This window comes from Vicugna pacos, chromosome 7 (genome assembly GCF_048564905.1).
Source record: "Vicugna pacos chromosome 7, VicPac4, whole genome shotgun sequence".
NCBI classification, from domain to species: domain Eukaryota; kingdom Metazoa; phylum Chordata; class Mammalia; order Artiodactyla; family Camelidae; genus Vicugna; species Vicugna pacos.
In genome coordinates, this window is record NC_132993.1 from 2,414,083 (window position 1) to 2,424,670 (window position 10,588).

Consider the following 10,588-nt stretch of genomic DNA (forward strand, 5'->3'; position numbering starts at 1 on the left):
CCCTGCCTTTCGTTCTATCCCGGCTCCAGCGGGTAGGAGGAGGCCCAGCCACACTGGGGAGGACCGTCTGCTTTACTCCGCCTACGAGTTCAAGTGTGCATTTCGCCATCCAGAGACACCCTCACTGACACACCTGGAGTAACCTGCAGAAGTCTGGGCGCCTGGGGCCCCGCAGAGCTGACGTGTAAAATTAACCGTCACATCCGGCGAGGGCTGCTCAGGTCCCTCCTTCCCCGGGCTCAGAACCTGATGCGTGTCGGCGCAGCCTGAGGGTACTCTGCCATCCTGGGAGACAGGAGATCGGTGCCTCTCTCACCCCAGCCCAGCCCCCGCGCCCGCCCTCAGTGTAAGCGAGGGGTCTGGACTGGCCGGCCTTGCAGCCTCTACCCCGTGATGCCGCCCTCAGTGCCTCTGGGAACGCTGGCCTCACAGGGCTGGTTTGGGGCCGCCCCCGCCCCGGGACAGGGCCTGCATGGCTCCTTCAGGCCAAGGGGCAGTGTGGGGACCCTCCTGTGCCCTCCAGCAGGGCCCCGCCCTCGGGACCAGAGTCCTCACCTCCCTGGTCGTCTTAAGGCTTGTTTTAAGACTTTCCCCAGAAATTGGCTCCCAGGCAGTCCCAGCTGAAATCAGTGCAGACAAGATTTCAGTTCATCCAAATGGAAAATAACGTTTGGTTTTTCCACTTTGCCACTCTGAAACCTTAGGAAACTGGTTACTTGATCCCTCTAACTGTGCAGTCACCCTGTGCCAGGAGGTGAGACCCCCCGCCCAGGGGACTCAGCCAGCGGCCCTGGCTCCTTCCCCCCAACCAGCCCATTCTCCTCCTCGATGCTGGATGGGAGGTCTGAAGTAGAATAAACTTAGCAGATATCAACGTCAATTGAGATAAACATCAAGCTTTATTGACCAAAGAGGCAAATACTGATGGAGCTTAAATACCAAATCAATATTTACCTCCAGGGACAACATAGCCCGAAATTGCAGTCGGGATGCGTGTGCTGAAACACATCCACAAATTTCCCACGTCTTCATCAGGAGCGCGGCCACTTCAGCAGCGGACGAGAGCCCGCAGACGTGCTGCTGGTCAGCTCGCGCAGGCACCAGGACGGGGCGCTGGCGGGAGTTCTGCACGACAAGGGCGAGCGTCAGCTTTACCCGCGGGGTCGGGGCTGAAGAGGACGGCCCGTGCAGGACGAGCCAGGAAACCAGCTGTGCTTTGCTGAGTTCACCTGAGAGGACACAGAGTTCCAGCCAGAAACGCAGCCGGTGCCTGCGCCAGCCCGGTCTTGTCGCCAGCCCCCAGGTGGCGTGTTCAGTGCCTGGCGTCCCAGCTTCCCGGCTTCCCGACCACGGGAAAGGGCTCACGGGAAGGAGAGTGGTGCGCATTGTCTGCTTAGAAAGAGAAGCTGCAGCAGGTGTGGAGGATTAAGAAGAGATTATCAGGGAAGGAAGCCAAGGGCCAAAGCTGTGCAGCTCCACCCACCAACTCCCCCGCCCCCCGAGATCTGGGGACCGGTCAACATCACTCAGTTTTGGAGGGGTGGCCCCTCACCCTCCCACAGCGCCCAGGAATGTCTGCCCACCTCACTCCATTTCCACCCTCCGTGGGACAGGTAAGGACTCAGAGGTTCGGAATTTCCTCTGTCCTCGAAGCCACAGTTATCTGCTCCAAGTCCAGCACATTCCCCACCAGAGCAGCCCCTCCCAGGCTAGGTGTCCGCTGCTGACCACTCATCACCAAGTCCCTCTCTGAATCGTCCTCAGCCCAGGAGGGGCTCTGCCCAAGATCACTGCCCTCCTAGGGGCGGCTGGATGCTGACTGGTCCACCGGAGCTCTGGCTGGGCCCCCGTATCCCCAAGGACCACCCAGCCCCTGAGCTCCCTACGGCACAGAGTTCAGCTTCTCCCTGTGTCCCTCCCCGCTTCTCAACAGCCCCCAGGAAGCCCCTCACACCTGCACCTTAGAGCGGGCTTCCCAGGAGCCTGACCGGGGACAGTCACCAAGGACATGAGAGACGCAGAGGGAGGCAGGGTTGGGGGTTCAGGCGGCCGCCCCTCCAGATGGCAGGTTTCTGAGGACGGGAACCATTCTCCTCCGGCTCACTGCTGTGTCCCAGGACCTGGTTGGCACCCGGGACGCAGTGGCCCTTAATTATTTTTTAATTGAATACATGAAGGAATTTGTGAGTTGGTAAGAAGAGGCAAAGACGTGTATCCTGTACCAAATTTGGGGCTTTTTGTTTTGTAAGCTCTTCCGTGTTCCAAGTTCCATGTCCTCCTAGTGGCAGAGTCTCTAGCAGAGCAGGGACCCAGGACAGCAGGGACCCAGGACAGCAGGGACCCAGGACAGCAGGCTGACCCTACACAGATTTTCCACTGGGCAGAGGGTCAGTGCCCCAACCCCTGTGTTGTCTGAGGGTCAACTGTGTGTGTCTGTGGTGTGTGTGCGTCTGTGGGAGTGGTGGTGCACATGTGTGTGTCTGCGCACGCGTGTGCACAAGCAGGAATGCACACGTTGAGAAAACCGCAGGCCAGGACGCCCACCCCAGGCCTCTGCATCCGACCCTGTGGACACCGTGGGGCGCTGCAGCTCAGGGCCGGGTCTAAGGCTGGTCCCTGCGGGGACGGAGCAGGTGGGCACCAGCGGGGACTCGGGAGTGACGCAGTGAGGACTGCATGGTGCCCCCAGGGAGCAAAGCCCCCAGCAGCCGGCGCTGTGAAAGGGACAGGTTGGGGACATGTGGAGTTAGCTCTGCTCTCCACTTGGGTGGCTGTGAGGTCACCAGTCCCCAGTCCCCAGACCTGCGTTCACGCCGCCCACCACCCACCAGCAGTTAGATGGTGGGTGAGGCTCTTCACTTTCTCATCCAAACAGCAGCGGCCGGGGCCGCATGGGGGGTAGGGGTGCAGCCAGCCCTGCTGGGAGGACTCGCGGCACCCATGCCCAGTGATGAGGGCTGCCCTGGCTTCCGTTTCTGTCAAGCACTGGGGTCGAACCTCATGACCTGAGGTCTTCCCGTAACCAGGACTGGTCAGACCTGTTTCCAGTTACCACGGCGACGAGGTTGCCATGGGGACGCTGTGATTGGACGTCATTTCTGGGGGTGGGCCCGCACATGGGTAATTAGGGCTCACCCCTGGGGGAGGAGACCCTCGCTCTTCTCCCCACATCTGCCTAGCCCAGGTTTTCTTGTCTGTGAGTGGCTTCTGACACGTCCGGCCTTCAGAAGTCCGTTACAAAGGCTGATGAGGTGACGTATTCGAGGCCCTCAGTGCTCGGCTTGTTCAGGGGCTGCTGCACCTGCGGTGCTCTTACTGTCCTGGGGACAGAAGCTGGCCTTTCCCGTGGGCCGTGCCATCCCGGGCACATCTGCAGATTCCTCCAGGACCCGCCCGCGTCCCCAGCCCCTCGTGGCGCTCCAGGCTCAGGCGTCAGCACGCAGCCGGCCCCCTGGGAGTTGCTAAGTCCTGGCGCCTGGGCCACACACGAGCCTGGGGTGTCAGGCTCCCGGGCGGGAGGCCTTCCAGAGCTCCTGGTGGCCCACCTCACAGCCTCAGACCCCTGCCTGGTCTGCAGGCCATGGCTGCTGGCCCCAGGGACCAGGGCGTGGGCCAGCACATCAAGCTGCGTGGTCAGCATGGCATGTTCTCACACAGCAAAATTTCGGGAAAACTTATTTCCTATGAAAACAAGCCCAGATATATTTTGAAAAAGCCTCCCTGAGAGGCTCCCCTCCACTGACCGGCCTAGCCCCTCCAGGCCTCTACTTCCTTCATTCTTATTTTAAAAAGCCTGTGTAATAAATGAACAAATCCCACTGTATACAACTCCATACAAGCAGACACACAGGAAAAAAATTGAAGTCCTTCCACGCTGCGCGCTGTCCTCAGGAAGCAGCCGCCGGGAGCTCTGGCCAGCTTCCCACCAGGCCTTTTGCCGTGAAGATACATGCGTGTGTCATCTCAGCTGAGCGAGTGACTGTCGCAGCTTCTTTGATTTTATATAAATGGGCTCAGGTCACAGACATGGGTCTGTAACTTGTCTTTTTATGCAACAAGGCGACATGGTGACCTTTCGAATTAGTAAAACAGAGCGAGTTCAGTCTCGTCACTGCTGCATCGTATTCCTGAGCAGCACGGCTCAAACTTTGCTCTCAGGGCCCCTGCACACTCTTAAACATCACTGAGGACCCCAGAGATTCTTGTGGGCGTGGACTGCACCTGCTGCCCGCAGTCTGAATTTTATTGGCCTGACAGGGAGATGGGGAGTGGGAACTCCACATGGCAGCAGACGAGCTGAGCTGGGGAGGTTGTGCCCAAACATCGAGATCGAAAGTGACCTCCTGTGTCACTTTCGGGTCCTCTGGGGTGATGCAGGGCTGGCCCCCAGGGGTCTCTGGGGCTCACACCTGAATCCGACTCTGGACTCATATGTGACCATAAGGACCACCTAATTCCAAGCCAGCATCCTGCCAGGAGGACAGAGGACCATCCCAGGCAGCACAAAGCTGATCATCTTATCGACAGAGCTCTGGGTACCCACCTCCGTGAGGGGAGAAGTCCTGGCTGGACACAGCTCTCGGGGGCAACACCCTTGTGACGCCTGCTTCCTCTTCAGAGATGTAGGTGGCCCCACGTTGCAGGGAGATCCCAGGTGTGGCGCCCGGACGTGGCCACCTTCAAGCAGATTTCAACAACTTCAGCCCTCGCAACAGTCCTGTTGGGTCGGTGCTGTCATCTCCCACTTTGTGGATGAGAAAACTGTCACTTAAGCTCTTCCCTTAAGAGTTTGTCAGTCAGTCTGTGTGCCACCAGCGCCTGAGGGTCTGAGCACTGGGCCTGGAAGGCGTGAAGCACGCCGCCCCACCCACAGCACCATGACTGGAAGTTTGTACCAGCTGGTTCTGATGGTTCAGAGGTGCGTGGCCAGGTGCCCTGGCAGCTCTGGCCTCTCCCCACTGCCTACCAGCAGCGAACACCCCCTGGCTGCGACACCAAAAACGCCCCAGAACTGTGGGATGTCCTCTGGGGGCCCACGCACCGCTGCTTGAGAACCACTGGCTTGAAGCAGGGGTTCTGGGCCCACACTGTGGAAGTCGCCTCCTGGGGCAGGAGCCAGGGATACAGATCAGGAAGCCCCCGATGACTCCGCCGGCCCCAGCTGCCCTGCCTAGAGGTGGGGCCTTTCTCGGCTCAGGGAGACGAGAGGCTCAGCAGGTGAGGAGCTGAGGTCGGGGCCTTTCCCTGTAACAGCTTTTTCAAGAAGGGAGGGAGAAGGCTTGGGGTCTCCTCAGGCCCGAGGCAGGGAAGGGGCTGTGGGGTGCAGGCATCAGGAGCAGAAGTGACTCCCGGCTCCTGTCAAGGGCCCGTCTCCCTGCCGTTGGCAAAACTGGACCCCCCCCCCCCAGGTCCCTAGACGTCACAAGAGGAGTTGAGCCTGTCTGACTGGCAGGTTCTGGGCAACTTTGTCTGACACAACTCAAGGGAATGGCTGCTGGGCTCAGCGTGGAAAGACAGTCTGCAAGCGGTGATCTGGGGAGAAGAGTGGACAGAGGAGCCGCCGCCCAGCCAGCTGAGCGTCCACGTGTGAGTCGGGGGCCTCCCCTTCCTCGTCTGCAACGCGGGTGGGTTGGGGAATGTGAGTCCTGAAGATCCTGCAGCCCCGACAATCTCTCTGCTTCTGCTCTGTCCTTTTGACGTCCCCCCCGCGGTCCCCAAGCACAGACAGCTGTTTGGTCTCCCGAGCACGGCGGGAGGACCGAGTTAGAATCCACTGTCGACGCTTAGTTGACCCAGAAGCGGAGGGCTGTCCTCCTGGCTGGCGCCCTGCCAGTCTCATCGGGCGGCTCGCAACAAAGATCAAAGGGCACGAGTGTACTTGGTTGTTTTCCAGACCACAGTTTGCTCTTCTCTGTCTCAATCAGCTAAGTGAAAAATGTAAGAAAAATGGCCTAAGAATAGTAGATCTCATGTCCTCCCTTTTGGGTCTCCCTCTTGCGAACCACTTTCCTTCATCAGAAAGGGGGGGGGGCTGTGTATCTGGAACCAGGAAAGGTGAGTAGGTGTCTTCCTCCTGATGCTTGTAAACACTGTCGGAGTAAACTGGTCCTGGCCCCAGAGAGGAGGCAATGCCGCGCTGATCTCACCGAGAGGCAGGGCCAACAGCAGATCAAAATGCCCTGCACCTGCTCTGACACCCGACGCGTCAGCTGCATTAGGGCGGGAGACCAGCGTCCCAGCATCACGGCGCCAGCCCAGGGCTTGGGTACCAGCTCCACCCTGTGCTGGAGCTGGAGACCGACATGAGTCATGAGACCTCTTAGGGCCCCAGTGTCTCAATTGTAAACGGGGACGCATATAGTAATGATAACAACAGCTGCCACTAGAGGCTTGTGGTGAGAGTCGGCGCGATCGATCGTATGCGGGCGGCACTTAGCACGGCGCCTGGGGTTGTGCCACCTTTGCCGGCTTTTGTTTCGTGTTTCTAAATTTTCCTCCTTTTTCTCTGATGAGGAATTAACCAGCTTTTAAATTTATTTATAAATCTAGCTGCTGTTCTATTCTATAACTCACTTTTTCTATTATCCTCATTAATCCTTTTTTCTGTTTTGCTTCAGTTTTTTAATTGTTCTTTTTCCAACTTTTTGAGCAAGACGATGAATTCATTTTACTTTCTTTTTCACTGACGTAAATATTTAAGTCTATGAACACGCTTTATTTATAGCCCACAAATTTGATCTAGTATTCCCATTATTACTGTTTCCCAGAAATTCTGTAATTTCGCTTTGTATTTCCCTCTGACCCAAAAGTTGATTAATAGGGAATTATAAAACTTTCAGGTGATGTTATCAACCTCCAGTTTTATTTCACAATGATTAAAAATATTGTCTACATTATTTTGAAATTAGTTGAAATTATTTTGTGGCTTACAACTTGGCCAATTTTTGTGAATAAAGCTAGCACAGAAATGGGATATTCTAATAGACTCTTCTCTTAAACTCTTTACAATGCATGCGACTGTCGAAATCAAGCACCCTCACATCTCCCGGATTGACTGATTTATTATGAAGGCACCAAGGTGGTTGTGAGGCTTCTGCAGTTACCATGGAATGGCAGAATACTAACTGGATGCAGACCATGAGCTGTTGGGGACGCTCGCTGTAATCTCTGGAGCAACTGCTAATAAAATAACACAAAAAGATGAAGCCAAAAGGACAAGAGAGCATTTAAAATGGAATACTAAGCAAATACTCCACTTACTTGAAGGAGGCAGGAAAAGGGGACACAGCCAGAGAGGACAAACAGAATCTCCTGCAAATCATGTGCTTCTGCTGACCTGCCTCGTGTCTTCCGTCATCTCTGCTTTTTGAAAGTTTTGTAATACCGAGTGTGTTGATGTTCACGATTGTTACATCTTTGCTGTAAATTATAATGCTAAAGGCCTCAAAGTGTCTTTGCTCTGCCTCATTTCATGTGTTGTGGCTGAAAAACTACCCTGTCCATATTAAGACTGAAACTTGAGCCTTTTTTTTTGTTGTATGTCTTTGCCTATACTTTGATTTTTTTTTCCTTTTAAATACCTGGGTGAGTTTGGGGTGAATCTCTTGGCTACACCTGCAGAGTTGGATCTGTCCCTGATTGTGGCAGCAGCTCCCTGTGGTCCCAGAGCCCCTCACCCTTGAGGTCAACATCCCCTTGTGTGATTCCTCCTACGTCAGCCAGGGCACCTCTGTGTAACCAGTGGAAGGTGGTGGAAATGATGGCGTGTGTTGGATGTGGGGACGTCTACTAAAGTGACCAGGTCTGACTTCTTTCCCTTGTCTTTTTGTCTGGACACCTAAAGGATTTCCCTTGTATTAAACTCCACAGGGCACATGACACGCAGGCGCCGGTCCAGGGCACTGGGGGGAGCTCCCTCTGCCCTCGACCCATCATGTGCAGCCCCTCCCAGGGCTCTGGCCAAAGTGAGAAGAATGTGGGATTTGGAAAAGACACCTGACTTCCACACCCAGCTCTGTTGTGGCTAGAATGTCCTGCGGCCTCTCTGAGCCCCATCCGTAAGTGGGTTTAGCACCGTCTCTGACACCTCATCTGTAGGTCTTAGGCCTGATCAGACAAGCTCGTGCCAGTGGGAAAGGAAGGCTTTCTTGAACGGCGCCAGGAGCTGGTGGACATCTGGATGCTGTTGCCTGACACAGTCCTCCCAGAGCAGGTTATGGGGGATATGGCCCTGGCTTTCGGGAACATGTGGTCTAGCTATGCCCACTGAGGCAACACCCACAAATTAAACATACAAAATACGTTTAAGGAACCAAGTAAACTGTTCCGAGTCAGTGGCACAGATTTCAGAGAAGGAAGTGAGAGTGGGGGCTGGGGGTCTCAGGAGGTCTTCCTGGAGAAGGAGAACTGGAGCTGGTCTCCATGGGGCAGAATTCAGAAAGGCAGAATAGGGTGGAGACTGGAGGACATCCCCCAGGGGCTTTAACCCACGGCTGAGATTCCAAATACTGATAAGGATGCATGGCCCAGGAGGGCAAGGGAAGCACCAGCCAACCAGAAAGGACTCACCAACAGCTGGAGGCAGCCAGCATTAGCTCTTGGTTTCCTGGATGTCAGGGTGGTTTGATGGCAAATTTTTTGGGTCAGCTTGGCTGGGCCATAGTGCTGATAATTGGTTAAACACCAGTCCACATGTTGCTGTGAAGGTATAATTTAGATGAGATTAGCATGTAAATCAACAGATTTTGAGTAAGGCAGATTGCCCTCCATAATGTGGGTGGGCCTTGCCCAAGCAGTTGAAGGTCTTAAGAGAAAAAGACTGCAGTTCCCTGAAGAAGGAGCGTTCTGTCAGCAGACGGCCTTCAGACTCACTTGAGCTGTAGCACCAGCTCTTCCCTGGATTTCCAGTCTACCAGCCTGCCCTGCTGACTTCAGACATGCCAGCTCCCCCCCCACCCCGTCACTCTGGGCCTGCATGGGGTCCTCCATTGCTGGTGCTGCGCCCTTGCAGGCCAGTGCGCCTGGTGCTGTCAACACTGCTTGAATTGATGGGGGACCCAGCCCATAACCAGAGGCCCAAGATGAGTCCTTGGTTACATGGAGTCTTGTAAGACCACAGAAGTCTGCCCTGACCTGGCACGTTGCCCCTCTGGACCTCAGTCTCTCTCCCACCAACCCTCCCCGCCCCAGCACCAGAGAAGGCCCTCTGCGTCCTGACTTCGTGTGCTTCTGGCTGAGTCAGAAGGAAGGAGGGAGGTGACTCCAGGGTCCCAGGTAGAAATGCTCTGTGGGCTGCACATGCAATTTAAACATGCTGGAGCCACGTGAAAGGTGTCACAAGAAACAGAGGAAATTACCAAAGTCATGTAACCCAAGGTACCGAATACCCTTTCAGTGTGCAGGCCATATGAGAATGTGTTTACACTAGTTCACTTTCTTTTGGTGTTAGGTCTTCACACTTGGTGAATATTTTATGGTTACAGCACATCTTAAGTCAGACACTAAATTTTCAACCATTAAGGGGAAATGTCATCCTACCACAATCATAAAGGTGCATTTAAAGCAAAAACAGCTTGCACTGCCTCTGACTTTCAAGCTGAATTAAAATTGGGTTCAGCCTTTCAGCCCCGCCATGCTGCATGTAGGGTGCCACCCAGCGGCCGAGCCTGGGAGTGCAGGGTCCAGCCGGGGATTCGAAACCTTCCTGAATACTGATTGTGATGGTGGTGCTTGAATTTGTACGCACACTTTCGGTGGCGGAAAGGAAAGCGAGGCAAAGCAGTGGTTTGTGTGTTCATTCCCGGTTCCCAAATCACCGTGGTGACTGCATTTGGCACGTGCAGGGTTGTCTGGTGTCCTTAGCCACCTACTCTGGCTGCCGTGATGGGCTGAGCCTGCGGAAGGTGATGAAGCGTCCGAGCCCAATGGCTGGATTGCAGAGCTGGTGGCCGTCTCGGTCAGCTCAGGTGCCCAGGACAAACTGGACCTCAGTTTGAGGTCCCTGAGTACACAGAACTGGGTACTCACAGCTCTGGAGGCTGGAAGTCCAAGATCAAGGTGCCATCGGGTCGGTCCAGCGGAGACCTCTCTTCCTGGCTTGCAGAGGGCGTCTTCTCGCTGTCTGCCCCTGCGGCCTCTTCTCTGCGTGCATTCAGAAGAGTGCTCTGGTGTTTCTTCTTACAAGGTCCACCACCCTTACGACCTCGTGTAACCTGAATTACTATCCTAAAGTCTTCGTCTCCAAATTCAATCACACTGAGGGTTAGGGCTACAACACATGACTTTTGGAGAACACATTTCAGTCCACAACAGTGGCAGTCACCCCATTTTATAGCTGGCAACTGAGGTTAAGTCTTGCTCAAAATCATGCAGAGCCGGGAATGGGCCAGGCCGTCAGGCCCCTGAGCGCCCATTCTCCCGTGAGTGTTCACAGTCTCTTTGCCTCTGGTCCCCGTGGACAAAAAGATTGATCCACAGTCAATCTAAGAAAGAAATGGAAGGTTTTACTGGAGTGAATCTGGGGGTTATAACCCGGGAGACGTTTTCTCACAGAGAACTCTGAGGACTGCTCCGAAGAAGCAAGGGGTGG

At 55.1% G+C, this 10,588-nt stretch overlaps 2 long non-coding RNA genes across 6 annotated transcripts; one reads left to right on the plus strand and one right to left on the minus strand.

The window, feature by feature from the left end:
* Positions 1–880: 880 nt before the first annotated feature.
* On the minus strand, positions 881–2,239 carry LOC140697270 (uncharacterized). 2 transcript variants are annotated; one of them, XR_012074126.1, is made up of 3 exons: positions 1,961–2,083; positions 1,230–1,406; positions 881–1,125 (listed from the first exon to the last, which is right to left on the minus strand). It is a non-coding gene; the product is annotated as an uncharacterized lncRNA (long non-coding RNA). The 2 variants fall into 2 exon arrangements; XR_012074125.1 differs by having other exon boundaries at positions 881–1,406; positions 1,961–2,239.
* LOC116278575 (uncharacterized) lies at positions 1,360–7,527 on the plus strand. Of its 4 annotated transcripts, XR_012074123.1 has the most exons (3): positions 2,293–2,387; positions 5,409–5,937; positions 7,032–7,527. It is a non-coding gene; the product is annotated as an uncharacterized lncRNA (long non-coding RNA). The 4 variants fall into 4 exon arrangements; XR_012074124.1 differs by lacking the exon at positions 2,293–2,387 and adding an exon at positions 1,360–1,613 and having other exon boundaries at positions 5,409–7,527; XR_012074122.1 differs by having other exon boundaries at positions 2,277–2,387; positions 5,409–7,527.
* The last annotated feature ends 3,061 nt before the right edge of the window (positions 7,528–10,588 follow it).